We start from the raw sequence: 17,530 nt of genomic DNA on the forward strand, positions 1-17,530 counted from the left end.
GGCCTGGTGACCTTATGCCTGGGGGTTGGCCCTCTGCCCCAGGTCGGACCCATTTAAAGTACAGTACCTGGCTACGTGTCCCGGCTGGCTGCAATGGCGGCAAATCGGCTGTCCATCCTCAGTGTAACGATCGGCGGGCCTCCCTCTGAACGACGGGATCTTCCTCCGTCGACGCCACGGGACATCCTCCGGACTGGAAGCCAGCTTGATTGGTCCTGACGGGTCCATCTGTAACGACTGTACGGTCCTGGTCAATGCAGCAACACTCTTTGTTAGTTCTTGGACCTGATGGTGCAGGTTTGCAGGCGGGGATGGGTTTAGGGCCTGCGCATCAGCCCCCACAAGGTCTGCAGGAAAGGGCGCTGCCTCCTGGTGGTAAGTGATGGCAGGGCGCCGGGAAACTACAGCGCCACCTGGTGCGGGTTCTCGGAGCACCCGGATGGCCCTATCTTTGAACTGTGCAAGTCAAATTGGGGTTCTGTAGGGCCATGAGGCGCAGCTGGGTTCTGTGGGCGCTGGACAGCAGACCTTCTATGAACTGATCAGTCAACAGTTTATCGGTATCCTGCACGCTGCCAGGGTCAGCTTGTTTGATTGCTCCCAGAGCTTCTTGCAGGTTCAAGGCATAGTCTCTGATACTATCTTGGGCTCGCTGCTTAAAGCCATAGAACCGCATTTTGATTTCTGCTGAGGTACGGGTGTCAAAGGTGTCCCGTAGACGGGTCAGAACCCCCCTTACAGTCCTTTTCTCCTCAGCTGTCCAAGACTTTACCTCCCGCTGGGCCGCACCAGTTAACTGCCCTATCAGTATGCTTACTTTCTGTTCTTCTGTCAGGGGATAAACTTTGAACAGGCTATACAGCCTTTCTTAAAAGTCGCCCAAGGTATGCGACTCGCCGGCATACTGTGGCAGCCAGGCTGCTCCGGGGATATAGGGCATGGAAAACGGCATCACAGCTGCAGTGGCTACGCTGGTGGTAGAGGGTCCCTCCGCGTCCAACATCTTCCTCCCCCCTAGTTAACCGTGGCCTACCTTCCGGCGATCCTCTTCTGTAGGCCGCGGCTCCGCTCGCGATGCTCTGGGCGAGGACCTTGCGTCGCTCGGTGATGAAGTGCGCTGGATCTCCTTCCAGGACCTTGTGCAGCGTCTCAGAGTAGGGCGGAGCTTCAGATCTTGCGCATTTTTGACGTCCACGCCCCTCTTCTTCCCGCGCGGCGTCCCGAAGATGGCGCCCGATGGCGGGAAACGGCTCCGATTGGCGGGAAATGGCCCCGAATGGTGGGAAACTTCACTCAGGTAAGTATAAAGTCTTTTTCAGGCACGCAATACCCGTTTGTGGCGGGTTGGTCACAATCCTGCCGACTACGCCAAAAGCTGACTCGCCCCCTGAGCCGTGGGGAACCCGGAACCGGGCTTCTATGCGATGCTGGGGGTAGTAGTGGCAACCCGATCCCGTGGCTCAGGGTGGTCAGACCAAATTGTGGCAGTCTATTTATCAGTGTTTTGAATGTCCGACTACGCCACCCATGGATTGCGGTCAGAGATAACCGCCGCTGCGAGGCAGACCACTGAGGCTGGTGTTGGTGTGCAGCACAGGGGTAGGATAACCCCCCCTTTTCGTGGTGTAATAGCCCACGTCCCTGAGCTGGCCGTGTACTTTGCCTGTATGGCTTGCGACTCGGGCCTTGTGTACCTTTTGCTTCTCCTTGCTGTACTGGTCCCTCTGTGTGGCGGAGCCTCCAGGCTTCTTAGGCCAAGGGACCTGAAATCCCTCGCGGGTTGGTTCTCTGCTGCTGGGCTTGCAACCCTGACAGCCTCGGACCCCAATGTCCGGTTGTGTACTTCTCTCAGCCAGGACCGGCTCTCGTCGCCTCTGTCCCTGGCTCGCAGTCTCTCCTCTGCCTCACGGACTCCTCAGCTGCTGCTGACCTGTCCCTCTTCTCTGAGAACCCTTCTGGACACTTCAGAAGTGGCTTCTGGTCTCCCTAACCCTGCCCCAGTTCCAGCTTTTATAGGGGCAGCCAGCTCCCCCTACTGGCCTGGGACAGGAGGTGCTGCATGCTAATGGTCCCTGACCAGGGAACCTCCCTCCTGCTCTCAGACACAGCCTTTAATATTTGTGGCATCCAGGCCTGGGGTGACACATAAGGACATGCGGAATACATGCGTTCAATGTGCGGATGGTACCGAGGTCTAGAGGAGAGGAGACTCTCCTCCGGACCCGGGTACCATAGAAACTGTGAAAAAAGAATAAAAAATAAAGATTATATTTACCTTCTGGCGGCCCCCGCTGCACTCGTCCTTTCATGCCGGCAGATCGCGATTGACTGAAGGACCTGCGCTGACGTCATAGTCATGTGACGGGTCACGCGACGCTGACGTCGGCAGGTCCTTCAGTGTACCGCTGCCGGCAGCCAGGACGGAGGGAAACAAGACACCGGGGGCCATCAGAGGGTAAGTATATATATATTTTTTTATTTTTTACCATTCTTTCGGTCACACTATATAAATCCATGCCGTTTGCATGGATTTATATAGTGTGACCAAGTTGTCAAACACTTTCCAAGTGATGCTAAAATCGCTTGGAAAGCGCTTGTCAACCCGCATGCGGAAATGCAAGTGAAGAACGCTCACATCCTCATGTACCTGGCAGGAAAACGCATGTACAATCCGCATGCGTTTTTTTCTGCCAGGGAGATGCAGCACGCTCAGGAAAACATCCTGAGCATTTCTGCATCGTGGGAACATAGCCTAACTGGTCTCCTGTAGACGCAGTAGAAATGATGATGTTTTGGGGCCTGGTCCTTCATATGGGGATCCTGAAGCAGCCAGAACTTCAGCAATACTGGAGTGTTGACGTTTGGTCATGATCCGGACACGTTTTCAGGCCATCCACAAGTTCTTGCATTACCAAGATAATGCAAGGTGTCCTGCACGCGATGACCCAAACGTTGATCGTCTTTTCAAAGTTCGGCCGGTCATCGAACACTTCAACAACAAGTTTGCTGAAGTGTACATGCCCTAAAGGGACATCTGCGTGGATGAGTCCTTAATCGCTTTTAAGGGGCGGCTTAGATTCCGACAGTACCTGCCCAGTAAGAGGGCCAGGTACGGAATCAAGCTGTATAAACTGTGTGAGAGTACCTCAGGGTGCACTTACAAGTTTAGAGTTTACAAAGGGAAGGACTCCCGGACTGAACCCCCTGAATGCCCCCCAGTTCTGGGAGTGAGTGGGAAAATTGTGTGGGACTTGGAGCACCACAGCTTGTGGTACTGTCCGCAAAAATCAGAGAGGCCTCCCAAAGACGCTAATTGGGCAGTTGCTCAGAAGGGGTGAGAGCAGAGCCCAATGTAGCGACCACCTTCTGGTGGTCAAGTACAAGGACAAGAGGGATGTCCTTTTCTTGACCACCATACATGGTGATGGCAGCACCCTAAGCACTGTACGAGGTTCCACTACACAGGTCGCCAAACCAGACTGTGTAGTGGGGTACAACAAGTACATGGAGGGAGTTGATCTTTCTGATCAAGTCCTCCAGCCATACAGTGCTTTGAAAAAGGCCAGAGTATGGTATAAGAAGCTGGCCGTGCACATCGTTCAGATGGCAATGCACAACGCTTTCCTTCTGTCACAATGTGCAGGCCTGACTTCTACGTCGTATCTTCACTTCCAGGAGACAGTTATTAAACTACTAAATTAATTTCTGACGTATGACAACCTGATGAACACTACACAACTGACGCCCCCCGAAGAAGCCATGCGAAACGCGCGTCGGGGCTGCAGAGTGGCTAGTGGTAACCTCTGTACCTTATGGGTGAGCACTCTGGTTCCACCTGTTATTGCTATTTTTGCCTGTTTAACTTCTTTCAGTGACTTTCTATGATTGCTTCTCTCTGTGCGGAGGTACCTACCTTGGGGAGACCATTTTAACTCCATACAGTGCCTCTTGCTACCTCTTTACTGTACACATGTACTATAGACTATGATATGTTATAGTTGAATAGGGTTAGCCAGTTTTTCCCCTAGGACCCACTTATCTATTGCTGCTCTGCATTTGTGTGTATCCTTTCCTCATAAGATCTATTTTCTTAACTTTGTTATGTGATTTTATCTTATCTATGAAATAAAGTGTTTTTTTATATATTAATATGGATTTACATTTGATTTGGGAAATTACTCCAATTTTGTAGGCTGTATATTTAACTTGGGAGTACCCTGACTACAGTTATGCTATATATCCATACAGTTCGGTCTGTCTATTTATACAACTGACGTAGTGTTCGTTAGGTTGTCTTATGTCAGTTGTGTAGTGTTCGTCAGGTTGTCCTACACAACTGACGTATGACGCTACATTATAAAATTCAAAAATCAGCTATCTCTTCCAAAAAGGGGGCACTTTATTGGGCATTTCCACCGTTTAGGCACATCAGGGGCTCTGAGAATGTGACATGACGCCTGCAGACCGTTCCATCAAAGTCTGCATTCCAAAGCGTCACTCCTTCCCTTCCGAGCCCTGACATGCGCCCAAACAGTAGTTTTCTCCAACACATGGGGTATCAGCGTACTCAGGAGAAATTGCACAACAACTTTTGGGGTCCAATTTCTCCTAGTACCTTCGTGAAAATAAAAATATTGCGGCTAAAAGATTGTTTTTGTGGAAATTTTTTTTTTTTTTTTCACGGCTCTACGTCATAAACTTTTGCAAAACACTTGGGGATTCAAAGTGCTCACCACACATCTAAATAAGTTCCCTGAGGGGTCTAGTTTCCAAAATGGGGTCACTTGTGGGGGGTTTCCACTGTTTAGGCACATCAGGGGCTGTCTAAACGCGACATGGGGTCCGCTGTCAATTCCAGCGAGTTTTACATTGAAAGCATCAATTGGCGCTCCATCCCTTCTGAGCCCTGCCATGCACCCAAACAATGACTTTCCCCCACATATGAGGTATCAGCATACTCAGGAGAAATTGCACAACAACTTTTGGGGTCCAATTTCTCCTAGTACCCTCGTGAAAATAAAAATATTTCTGCTAAAAGATTGTTTTTGTGGAAAAAAATGATTTTTTTTTTTACGGCTCTACGTCATAAACTTTTGCAAAACACTTGGGGGTTCAAAGTGCTCACCACACATCTAAATAAGTTCCTTAAGGGGTCTAGTTTCCAAAATGTGGTCACTTGTGGGGGGGGGGGTTTCCACTGTTTAGGCACATCAGGGGCTCTCCAAACGTGACATGGGTTCCGCTGTCAATTCCAGCGAGTTTTGCATTGAAAACGTCAATTGGCGCGCCTTCCCTTCTGAGCCCTGCCGTGCGCCCAAACAATGGCTTTCCCCCACATATGAGGTATCGGCATACTCAGTAGAAATTGCACAACTTTTGGGGTCCAATTTTTCCTGGTACCCTTGTGAAAATAAAAAATTGGGGTCTAAAATAAAATTTTAGTGAAACAAAGTTAAATATTAATTTTTTCCTTTCACGTTCAATTAATTGCTGTTAAGCACGTGAAGGGTTAATGAACTTCTTGAATGTGGTTTTGAGCACCTTGAGGGGTGCAGTTTTTAGAATGGTGTCACTTTTGTGTATTTTCTGTCATAAAGACCCCTCAAAGTCACTTCAAATGTGATTCCTAAAAATGTGGTCTTTAACAAAAATAGTTTGTCATTTTTGTTGTAAAAATGAGAAATCGCAGGTCAACTTTTAACCCTTATAGCTCCCTAACAAAAAAAAATTTTGGTTCCAAAATTGTGCTGATGTAAAGTAGTCATGTGGGAAATGTTATTTATTAACTCTTTTGTGTGACATATCTCTCTGATTTAAGGGCATAAAAATTAAAAGTTTGAAAATTGTGAAATTTTCAAAATTTTCGCCAAATTTTCATTTTTTTTCACAAATAAACACAAGTGATATCGAAAATTTTTTACCACAATCATGAAGTACAATATGTCATATAATTCCATAAAAACATGGTAAAGGCTTGCTGGAACTCCTCACAAATGCGGCTGTGGACATCACATCACAAGATACATGGTAAACAATCCGAAAAGTTCTGTCACCAGCTGAATTAGTAAATTCAGTAAACTCAATATATTTGCAGGCCGAGCGTTCAACACAGGGAAGTGATCATCATGGTGGGCTGCTCTCCCCAAAAAGACAGCATTCCCTAGGAGGAATACAGTCACTATTAGGCCGGTTCACGTCCGTATATTTCCGGTACAGGAAAAAACGGTACCGGATATATCCATGTCCTGTGTGTCTGTGTGTGTTTTATGTGTTGCATCCGTGTGTGGCCCATGTGCCGCATCAGGATCACACGTATCAGCGCCTGGGAATCGCGCTGTTCCCAAGCACCGGGTGCTGAACGCTGCCCTCATCATGGTTCCCTGCCAGCGCTGTGATCAGCACCAGCAGGGACAAATGATGAGGGTAGTAGTGTCTGTTCCCGCAATGTCCCTGTGTAAAAATAAGAATAAAATAATAAAATCCTTATAATCACCTGTCCTAGGTGTCCCCCACTGTAATCCATGTGACCACTGATACAGAGGAGCCAGGGACAATGAGCCGCTTCAACGAGCAGGGCCCAGAGCTGAGCTCAGGAGCAGTGTCTTGTCACTCACTGAGCTCAGCTCCGAAGCGGCTCATTCTCCCCAACTCCTCGGTGTCAGCGATCACAGGATTATAGCGGGGGACATCTCCGGACAGGTGAGTATAAGGATTTTATTATTTTATTCTTATTTTTACACAGGGACACTGAGGGGGTAGACACTACTACCCTCGTCATTGTCCCTGCTGGTGCTGATCACAGCTCCAGCAGGGAACAAAGATGAGGGCAGCGTTCAGCACCCGGCGCTTTTGAACAGCGCGATTCCCAGGCTCCGGTACGTGTCATATGGATGACACACGGATGTCATTCGTGTGGTACGTTTTGCGGACCGTGCATCCGTAAAAAACGAACAAGTCAGCGTGTGGAGCACACGGACACACGGTCCGTGGAAACACACTGACGTGCACAGACCCATAGATTTTAATGGGTCTGCGTGTATCAGTGTCTCTAGTACGTGTGGAAACTGTCAACACACGTACTGGAAATACTGACGTCAGTGACGTGTGAAAGAGCCCTTCGTAGGAATATCCCTGAGGTTACACAATCCAAGCAATCAATGAGATCATAGTCAGATAATTCTCATGTCTCACTGCAGTATTTTATTGTTAGTGGTGTCTTTTCTTTTTTGTCTTTGTAGCATTTTTTGGGGTTAGTCATGCGTTCTTGGAAATGCAGAATGGTTTACATATGACATTTTTTTCCTGCCTTTTTACTATTAGGCCACGGCCCCACTATCAGTATTTGGTCAGTATTCGATCAGTATTTTTTGTCAGGAGTGGGAGCCAAAACCAGGTGAGGAACAATCAGAGAAAATGTATAATAAAAACAAGTCACCAATTCTGTATTTATCACCCACTCCTGGTTTGGTCTCCTACTCCTGAGAAAAAATACTGAATACTGATGAAATACTGATAGTGGGGCTGTGGTCTAACACTGCAAAGACTCCTAGAAAAGCTAGAAAAAATTTTTTTTTACAAAAGTAATAACAGAATTTTTTTTTCATTTTAAATCCAATGCACAAATGTGTGCCAAATAACTACTTTTTACAAGTGTGTGACCGAAGCCTAAGGGCAAGTTCATATATGGTGGATAAGTGGCGGATTTTCTCTCCAGAGATAAAGTGGACGAGATGTTCCCAATTTGATGCGTGACTTCAGCATGTGCATTACAAAGTATGAAATCTACAGTGAAAATGTGCAGGACAATTTAACATGTCACAAAGTTTAAAGCTGCAGTCAATTTATGATGATGGCGTGGACAGTGGATTTCACCCTTTGATGCAGAAGGTGAAATTTTAGACAGATAGACCAAATTTGCATGTAACAACACATGCTGATTTTGATCCTGATTTTGATGTGGTTTGCAACAAAATCCACAGTAGATAATCTGCAGAGGAAAATGTGTATGTGTGAAGGTGCTCCATAGGCAGTATGCAGCTGTATTGTAGGAATGTGAAAGGAAGTCTGCCTGATGCTGACGAGCCACAGATGACCCCACCGCTGAGAACATTCCTGACGTAGAGAAAGTCCACTGTAAATAAATCCCTCCCTACATTGGAGCGCACATTTCTGCCCTCCCGGAGACTGCAGTGTATTTATTTCACTGCCACTACTCCTACATTACAATGACTTGGCTCTGTATTCTCAATACCTACTGCCAGGACACACAATGGATGTAATTATTAGCAATCTATTTGGGCGTCACGGTCTGCGAATATGGTGACATCCACCTAAACTGAAAGAATACAGGAAACACCAATCTTTGTATATTAGATATATTAGAGTTGTATATAGAATACATTAGTGAACCTACGGTTGGTCTTAAGGAGGCCATACACATTAGATGAATGTTGGTGTATTTCAGCAGGAACAGGCAACCGTTATTTTATATTTATGGGGTGTCCCAAATATAGCTTGACAACCAGTTAAGGGATAGGAGGATAAGACATGTTGTATTTCAACATGCCCAATCCTCTAACATAGGAGGTAAGCCGATGCCAGAGATCTCGAGATCTCTCCTCGTACAAAACAAATACACACTAGGCCATAAATTGGATTAGTCCATCAAGTATTTGTTAGATAGCTATCTTACTTCACCACCTTGCATGGCATTGGGAAATGGGAGCCCTAAGAGCCACCGATAAGGGCCCAACCTGGACTGGCGCACCCTCTCTACATGGGTCCCATACCACATTTACCAGTGTATGTATACCTTCATCCCGCATTAAAAATGTTTTTGTATGAGAGATATATTTTTAATTGGAAGCATAGTAAAGAAAGAGGGTCCCATAGTATGGATCAGAATGGACCCTCCATACTGTTGCTGGGGTTTCATACCTGCGACATAAAGCCCTTGTTTGCACTGGCGAGTCCTGCACTGGTTATTTAGCATAGGGCATCGGACCAACCAGGGCTGGGCTGGGCGCAGTTTATATGAAGATATTGTGAGCATGTGTAAGGAAGTGTCACACTCACTGGTTGCACACAAAAAGAAGATTATAAATTTTAATGGTGAAGGAAGCCAAGGTCATAATCATTCTTGCGCTGTTGCTCGGCCGCTCCCTGCTCACTCAGAGGATTTCTTATAGAAAGATAAACAGAACTATGTGGAAGAGACATCCAGATTCCTCAGGAGGCTCACACTTGTTCTGAGGACCTTAAGGAGTAAGTGTACTTTTTATATTTTTTTCTGTTCCGATGGGTTGGATTTGGGGGATGACGAACACACAGATCTGCCATTTCTCAGGGGATCCCCTGAGGATGGGAACCCTTTACTGCCTTAGACTACCAAGGACTATAAAATTAATCTCTTTACTACCTTAGAGTACAAGGAATTTACATTTACCCTAGTATCCAAAATGCTGAGCGCGCGGGGTCACTACTTGACTTATCGCCCAGGACCCCTGCTGAATGGTGCTGCATGGATTTTGACATTTCGTATTGCAAGATAATTACTTAAGAGTAATACTTATATCATAAATCAATAGAACATGTGAAAATAAGCAGCTTTGTAATTTATCTTATCAGAGAAAATGGCTTCTTTCTCCACCTGAACTGATCAACATCTCAATTCAGGGATAAAATCTGTCTTCGGCGAATACAGACTTTCCCACTACAGAGGAGACATTTTGTGCTTATAATGTTCTATGCAGAGGGGAGGAAAGAGGAGCTATAGGCAGACACAGACATGCTGCTACAAGTTCTCCTGAAACCACAGCTACAGTTCTCTATAGAACACTGTGAGCACCAACAGTCATCTCCTATCTCAGTAATGGGAAAGTCTATATTCACTGATGACAGATTTACCTGCGAATTGAAGATGTTGAGAATGAATGATCCGTCCAGAAGGAGATAAAAGCAGATTTCTCTGATAAGATATATTACAAAGTTTCTTATTTTCACGTGCACTATTGATTTATGAAAACAGAATTAAAACAACGGCTACTCTTTAAGCTACAAATCAGTGAGGGTATGTGCAGACGGTTACAACATAGTGGATGGGATTTCTAGAAATGCCATGTCCACTACGCATCTCTGGGCACCTGCGGGTCACCCGCGGAAACTGACATGCGGCGTGTCTTTCCAGATCGCAGCATGTCAATTTCTCTTGCGGGTCCGCATGTGGACTTTCCCCAAAGATTAACATCTATTAGGAAAGTCCACATGTGAAAAAAAATAAGGCACCGCTCATTTGCATAATGAGCACGGCTATTCCGCATTGTCGGGGCCACAGGCGGCTCCTGACCGTATGCACAGGTGGTCACAGGAGGCGAGAAGATGTGTGCCCTTAGAAACAGGAATACCCCTTAAATGTACGTTATGTACACGGCCAAATGGCAGAGGTATTACAGGGAAGGATGACGGGTCATTTCAGATGTGCAACTGCGCCCCGAGTTCAGTTTTGTCAGGCTATCTAGTGGTAGGGGCGATTCCTACCTGTCATAAATAGTAGTTGACAAAAGGCACCACTGTGTGTACTGCCCTAATCCCAAACTTTCATTACTATCATATGGTTCCCATGAATAAGTCCCCATGCATGTAATATATAGCAAGGTTGAGTCCACTAAAGAAGGAGCCAGCCCTACTTACTGAACAGGGGACCGCCTTGACCATGTGGCAAACGGATTAGCATGTATTGTTTTTACCAAGTAATCATACCTGTGGCCAACACCCTGTACCTCTGGGTCTCCTGGCAATGCTTACAGACACTGAGATTCATGGCAGATGCATTTACTCTTATGCAATAATTGGCATTGATTTCAGTATAACGTGGGGCTAATAAAACATCCTATTACACAACGTCTGCGTCACTATTAATATGTCTCATTACTGAAGTATTCTTGTACAACATGAATGCTATAAGAGCTGGGGATCTTCTGTGGAATATATACTGTTCCAATCACCAGCACAGGCCCCATTAGATCAGGTTATTGGGTGCAATGACATTCATTAACCCCTTTACCCCCGAGGGTGGTTTGCACGTTAATGACCAGGCCAATTTTTTCAATTCTGACCACTGTCACTTTATGAGGTAATTACTCTGGAACGCTTCAACGGATCCCCCTGATTCTGAGACTGTTTTTTCGTGACATATTGTACTTCATGATAGTGGTAAAATTTCTTCAATATCACTTGCGTTTATTTGTGAAAAAAACGGAAATTTGGCGAAAAGTTAGCAATTTTCAAAATTTTTATTTTTATGCCCTTAAATCAGAGAGATATGTTACACAAAATAGTTAATAAATAACATGTCCCACATGTCTACTTTACATCAGCACAATTTTGGAACCAAAATTTTTTTTTATTGGGGAGCTATAAGGGTTAAAAGTTGACCAGCGATTTCTAATTTTTCCAAAAAAATTTACAAAACCATTTTTTTAGGGACCACATCATATTTAAAGTCACTTTGAGGGGTCTTTATGACAGAAAATACCCAAAAGTGACACCATTCTAAAAACTGCACCCCTCAAGGTGCTCAAAACCACATTCAATAACTTTATTAACCCTTCAGGTGCTTCACAGGTATTTTTGGAATGTGGAAGAAAAAAATTAACATTTAACTTTTTTCACAAAAATGTTACTTTAGACCCATTTTTTTTTATTTTCGCAGGGGTAACAGGAAAAAATGGACCCCAAAATTTGTTGTGCAATTTCTCCTGAGTAAGCAGATACCCCATATGTGGGGGAAAACCACTGTTTGGGCGCACGGCAGGGTTCGGAAGGGAAGGAGCGCTATTTGACTTTTTGAATGTAAAATTTGCTTGAATAATTAGCGGACGCCATGTTGCATTTGGGGAGCCCCTGATGTGCCTAAACAGTGGAAACCGCCCACAATTGACACCTTTTGGAAACTAGACCCCTCAGGGAACTTATCTAGATGTGTGGTGAGCACGTTGAACCCCCAGGTGCTTCACAGAAGTTTATAACATTGAGCCGTAAAAATACAATTTTCACATTTTTCCCACAAAAATGTTTTTCAGCCCCCACTTTTGCATTTTCATAAGGGTAACAGGAGAAATTGCACCATGCAGTTTGTTGTGCAATTTCTCCTGAGTAAGCAGATACCCCATATGTGGGGGAAAACCACTGTTTGGGCGCGCGGCAGGGTTCGGAAGGGAAGGAGTGCCATTTGACTTTTTGAATGTAAAATTTGCTTGAATAATTAGCGGATGTGCCCCTGATGTGCCTAAACAGTGGAAACCCCCCACAAGTGACACCATTTTGGAAACTAGACCCCTCAGGGAACTTATCTAGATGTGTGGTGAGCACCCTGAACCCCCAAGTCCTTTACAGAAGTTTATAACATGGAGCCGTGAAAATAAAAAAATCAAACTTTTTCCACAACAATGATGTTTTAGCCCCAATTTTTTTATTTTTACAAGGGTAAGAGGAGAAAATGGACCCCAAAAACTTTTGTGCAATTTCTCCTGAGTACGCCAATACCCCATATGTGGGGAAAATACAGTGTTTGGGCGCACGGCAGAGTTCAGAAGGGAAGGAGCACTGTGTGACTTTTTGAACGCAAAATTGGCTGGAATCGAGCGGACGCCATGTCGCGTTTGAAGAGTCCCTGATGTGCCTAAATAGTTGAAACCCCCCACAAGTGACCCCATTTTGGAAACTACACCCCTCAAGGATTTTATCAAGGGGTATAGTGAACATTTTGAACCCAGAGGTACGACACAGAATTTGATGACATTAGGTCATCATATTGAATAAGTTGTCATTAGTCTTGAGCGCAAGTGCTCGCTACTTGAGTTTGCATCGGGTACTCAGGTATGCATCATGTATCACGGGTGCTCAAGTGAAATGCTCGAGTCCCCGCCCGCATGTTTCACGGTTATTAGACACCCCAAAAAAAACATGCGGGGATCGCTCAAGCATGGCAGGCAATCCCCGCAAGGTTTTTTTGGCTGCGAAGCATATGGGGCGGAGACTCGAGCACCCGCGATACTCAATGCATACCCGAGCACCCGATGCAAACTCAAGTAGCGAGCACTTGCGTTCAACACTAGTTGCCATATCGTCTTTTTTTTTTTTTTTTATAAAAAAGAAAACAACCCTAACCCTACCCTAGCCCAACCCTGACCCCAACCCTAACATTAGCACAACCCCAACCCCAGCCCTAGCGTTTATTTTTTACGCCGTTCCTCGTGCGGTATAAGTCATGAGATTACTTTATTCTTTGGGTCGATGCGACTACAGAGATACCAGAATCATATCGGGTTTTTATGACTGACAACTGTCACACACTAAAAGACACATATTTTGTAAAATCTAGTTTTTGCATCGCCATATTTTGAGAGCTAGAATTTTTCCATATTTTGGCCGACAGAGTCATGTAATGGCTTGCTTTTTGCGGGATGAGTTGACGTTTTTATTGGTGCCATTTTCAGGCACGTGACATTTTTTGATCGCTTTCTATTCCAGCTTTTGGGAGGCAGAATAAACAAAAACCAACAATTCAGGAATTGTTTTTTTTTTTATATTTTTATTCTACTCCGCGTGTGGTAAAATTGATAAGGTAGCTTTATTCTTCGGGTCAGTACGTTTACAGCGGTACCACATTTATATCGTTTTTCTAGGTTTTGGCGTTTTTACACAATAAATGCTATTTTATACAAAAAATTTTTTTGCATCGCTTTATTCTGAGAGCTATAACGTTTTGATTTTTCGGATGATGGAGCTGTATGGCGGCTTGCTTTTGCGGGACAAGATGACGTTTTCAGTGGTACCTTTTTTATTTATATTCGTCTTTTTGATCGCGTGTTATTCCATTTTTTGTTTGGCGGAATGATGATAAAGCATTGTTTTTTGCTTCGTTTTTTATTTTATTTTTTTACCGTGTTCACTGAAGGGGTTAACTAGTGGGACAGTTTTATAGGTCGGGTCGTTCCGGACGCGGCAATACCAAATATGTGTACTTTTATTGTTTTGTTTTGTTTTTTTTTCATAATATTTATTGATGGGTACATTATATTTTTATTTTTGATGGATTCTTTTTTTTTATTTTTTTTTAAATATTTTTACAATTTTTTTTTTTTTTTTCACTTTCTGAGAGTTTTTACACTTTTTTACTTTGTCCCACTCTGGGACTTTCACTTTTTTTATTCTGATCGCCTGCATAGCATAGGGATGGAGCACCACCCTGTGCTATGCAGGCAGTCAGTGCTGCACAGCGAGACGATTGTTTGCTCATGCACTGCGCATGAGCAAACAATCTTCCTGCTGTCTGGTGACCCGGATGTTGTCACGACAACATCGGGTCGTCATGACAACACCCGGGAAGCAGCGGCAGACAGCGTTGGAGGCCGGAAGAGGAGGTGAGTATTGCGGTCACCTCCCCTTAGCCAACGCAATGCTGCTGCGGGGGTTAATGTCCCGGGAGCGGTGCGAGACCGCTCCCTGCACATAGTACCGGGTGTCAGCTGTGACAATCAGCTGACACCCGGCGGCGATCGCGCCTGCACAGCCTGTGTGCGCGCACGATCGCCATGACGTACTAATACGGGTCAGGCTCTTAAGTCCCAGGGCACAGACGCGTATTAATACGTCATGGGCTGTAAAGGGGTTAAAGAAGCACTCCCACCAATAGTTTTATCCTCTTAATATATTACATATTATATAGCACTGTGTACTTACAATTGCTCATTTTGCCTTTCTACTCAGCTAATTGTTCTCTTTTCCATTAGGTCTATGACATCACTTAATTAAAAACTGACTAGCTGAATCCTTCTAAGCTCTATGTAGAAACAGGAAGTCTCTTTACCCTGTATGAGTCATCAGTCACTGCAAAAGTCCCTGGCAGGGGGAGGGGGAAGCAGCTGGGTCAGGAGTTGAAGAGGGGAATGATAAATGCATGGGCAAGAGACTTCCTGTTTCTACATAGAGCAAAGAGAAGAATTAGCTGGGTAGAAAGGCAAAATGAGCAATTGTAAGTACACAGTGCTGTATAATATAATAATGATAATGATTGAAATATATCAAGAGAATAAAAACTTTGATGGGAGGAGGAGGAGGAGGGTTTCTTTAAGTACATGTTTCCTTTCCCTTCTTGCACAAGACATATGGCAATAGGAAAACCTCAGTTTTTGCAATGAATTGGGTAAAAGTGAAAGCAAATAAATGTGTGGCGCCCCTGAGGGTTCAGTCGCCACAGGGGTACGGCACCTCAGACCGAGGTGTGGTATCTCCTCTCCGAGGTAAGGAAGGAGCACCTCTCAGGACTCAGCCATCCATTCAACACTACACCACTTCTGTCCTGAGGGGGGCTTAAAGGCACCATAGTGCTGCCCCAGCCGGGATAGAGGAGATGGGGGGGAACCAAAAGATAGGGGGAACCATGTAGTGGGAGAGGGTGGAGGACACACTTAGAGGTTACACCACAAAATTCATATTTAATAAACGGCCATCTTGGGCTTATGGTCTTTGATTGTGATCTTCAGCACTGAACGTGGCTTTCTGTGTGAACATGCAGCTGATTGAGGATACACGGTCCTCGTGCTCTGACCTTGAGGCGAGGAGCGGGCTAGAGTTAACGGCTGTCTCTACCCGGTCAAGGTCCCTACCTAAGAAGGCCTGGAGGGGAGTAGAGGAGACAAGCTCCACAGGCAAAAGGATCCCAGGAGGATGCAGACGGAGCTGCATACGCCACCTGTCCTCACTATTCTGGCCTAGTCAGAGGGATTCCTGCTGCAAAAGGGGTATCGGCCCCCGATATCTGACTCTGTCACTTTAAGTCTTAGTCAGAGAAGCCCGGAGGCTCAGAGGATCCCACCGGGTAACGGACGGAGCGGAGCCGCCACCCGTACCCTTGTTCTGTGCATAGTCCAGAGGGAGACCCAGCCTTGTAACACGCACCACATACGGACGGGAGAGGACCTAGTGGGAAAGTCTAGGAACACTCTGGTGCAGGGGGTCCTGATTGATGCACCCGAACTACCCGGAGTGTGCTGAACCCCTTCCTGGTGGCCGCAGCCCGCCGTGAGGAGCAGGGAGAAGCCTTGCAGCTGTGCGTTCTACCGTGAGTAAAGCTTGGAAGACGACCCCTATGGCCTCTAGTCCTTTATTTCTGCGCGGCACCACATCAGAACTTCCTACTACTTCTCCCATCCTCCTGTTCCCTCTGCCCTGAGGCCCTGCTCCGCCTGTGGGGAGTAGTACCATCTTCTGCTGCCACTACATCCCGCCTCAGAGGACTGAACGCTGCGCTGGTGGAGGATCACCAGAAACCACAGGTGGCGTAGTCATTTATATCCACTCGATTACCACCGTCCCTCCTAGCCCTTATTTTGATGTGACAACCCTGGGCACGGACCGGGTCCAGGCCACGACTGCAACCTCCAAAATCTGACCCGGCTCCCAGTACCCCCATCTCTCAGGGTGGGCTAGCGAGTAGCGAAGTAGGCGTCACAAATGCAATATGGCGTCGATGTGTAAACTCTTCTATGAGCACCGTCTATTCCACAAACATTTGAGGCCATGCAGCATTAGCAGAAGGTTAAAGTCATTATGTAGCCTTAAAAATGGTTGGTTGCATGATTACACATGTGACAGTTGCCATCCTATAAAGTGATGGTATGATGCTAAGACCCCCACTGATTCTGAGAATCGGGGGGCTGCTGCACTGCTTCAGCGCATTGTCCCATTAATTGTTTTTTCTTTGCAGAGCTCCTAGTGACCCGGCGGTGCAGACAGCTGCATTCAAAAGCCTGGTCTTGTCTGCTGCCACTTGCAAAGTTGGTGACGCCACCACAATGGTAGAACTTAAAGGGGGATACAGCACTATACCAGACCTTGGCCCCTTCATTCTTAAGATTGGTGGGAGCCCAGATCCTCCCCAATAATAATTGGATGCTATATTCTAGCAGTATGCTATTAAACAGGGCTGTGGAGTCTGTGTCCATTTTGGTGGAGTTGGAGTCGGTATAAAATTGACCGACTCCGACTCCTAAAATATATAATACATTGGGTACAGTAGTTCAATGCAGGATGTGCTGTAAATGTTTCCATAAGAATTTGGGAAAGTTATGAAATGTCCTATAAATGTCTGTTCTGTTCCTGATCTAAGGATGTCAGCTTTTAGTTGAGATGAATCTGTGCTGCACTTTATGTACACGCTCATTAGTGAGGCCGGGCTGTGGAGTCGGAAGTCAGGGAAATTGAGGAGTCGGAGTGGAAGGTTTGGCTTACTGACTCCACAGCCCTGGTATTAAAACCAACATTTTGTGTTAGTCCAATGTGCAGAAGTCATTACTTTGTGCATTCCTGAAAATCACAGTGGGACAGAGAGAATCTGCTGTTTAGTATGGCACATGTGTGCACATTTCACTTTATCTTTGATAACACTCACTTTTTTTTGGCTTCTATCTACAATCTTTTATAATATTCAATAAAGGGCCGGCCCATGAGTCACAACATTTCTTTGTTT

At 45.6% G+C, this 17,530-nt stretch overlaps 1 protein-coding gene across 2 annotated transcripts in view; it reads left to right on the forward strand.

Annotated features, from left to right (window-relative positions):
- The first annotated feature begins 9,069 nt into the window (after nt 1-9,069).
- LOC141154523 (ectonucleoside triphosphate diphosphohydrolase 8-like) overlaps nt 9,070-17,530 on the forward strand; it is a 57,997-nt gene continuing 49,536 nt past the window's right edge. Inside the window, exon 1 of one of the 2 annotated variants that reach the window (XM_073640582.1) lies at nt 9,070-9,264. The gene's annotated coding sequence lies outside the window, so the exon portion shown is untranslated. The remainder of the gene's footprint in view (nt 9,265-17,530) is intronic. The other variant, XM_073640584.1, reaches the window with a different exon arrangement.

This window comes from Phyllobates terribilis, unplaced genomic scaffold (genome assembly GCF_046119375.1).
Source record: "Phyllobates terribilis strain yellow unplaced genomic scaffold, ASM4611937v1 Scaffold_7__3_contigs__length_470593459, whole genome shotgun sequence".
NCBI classification, from domain to species: Eukaryota; Metazoa; Chordata; class Amphibia; order Anura; family Dendrobatidae; genus Phyllobates; species Phyllobates terribilis.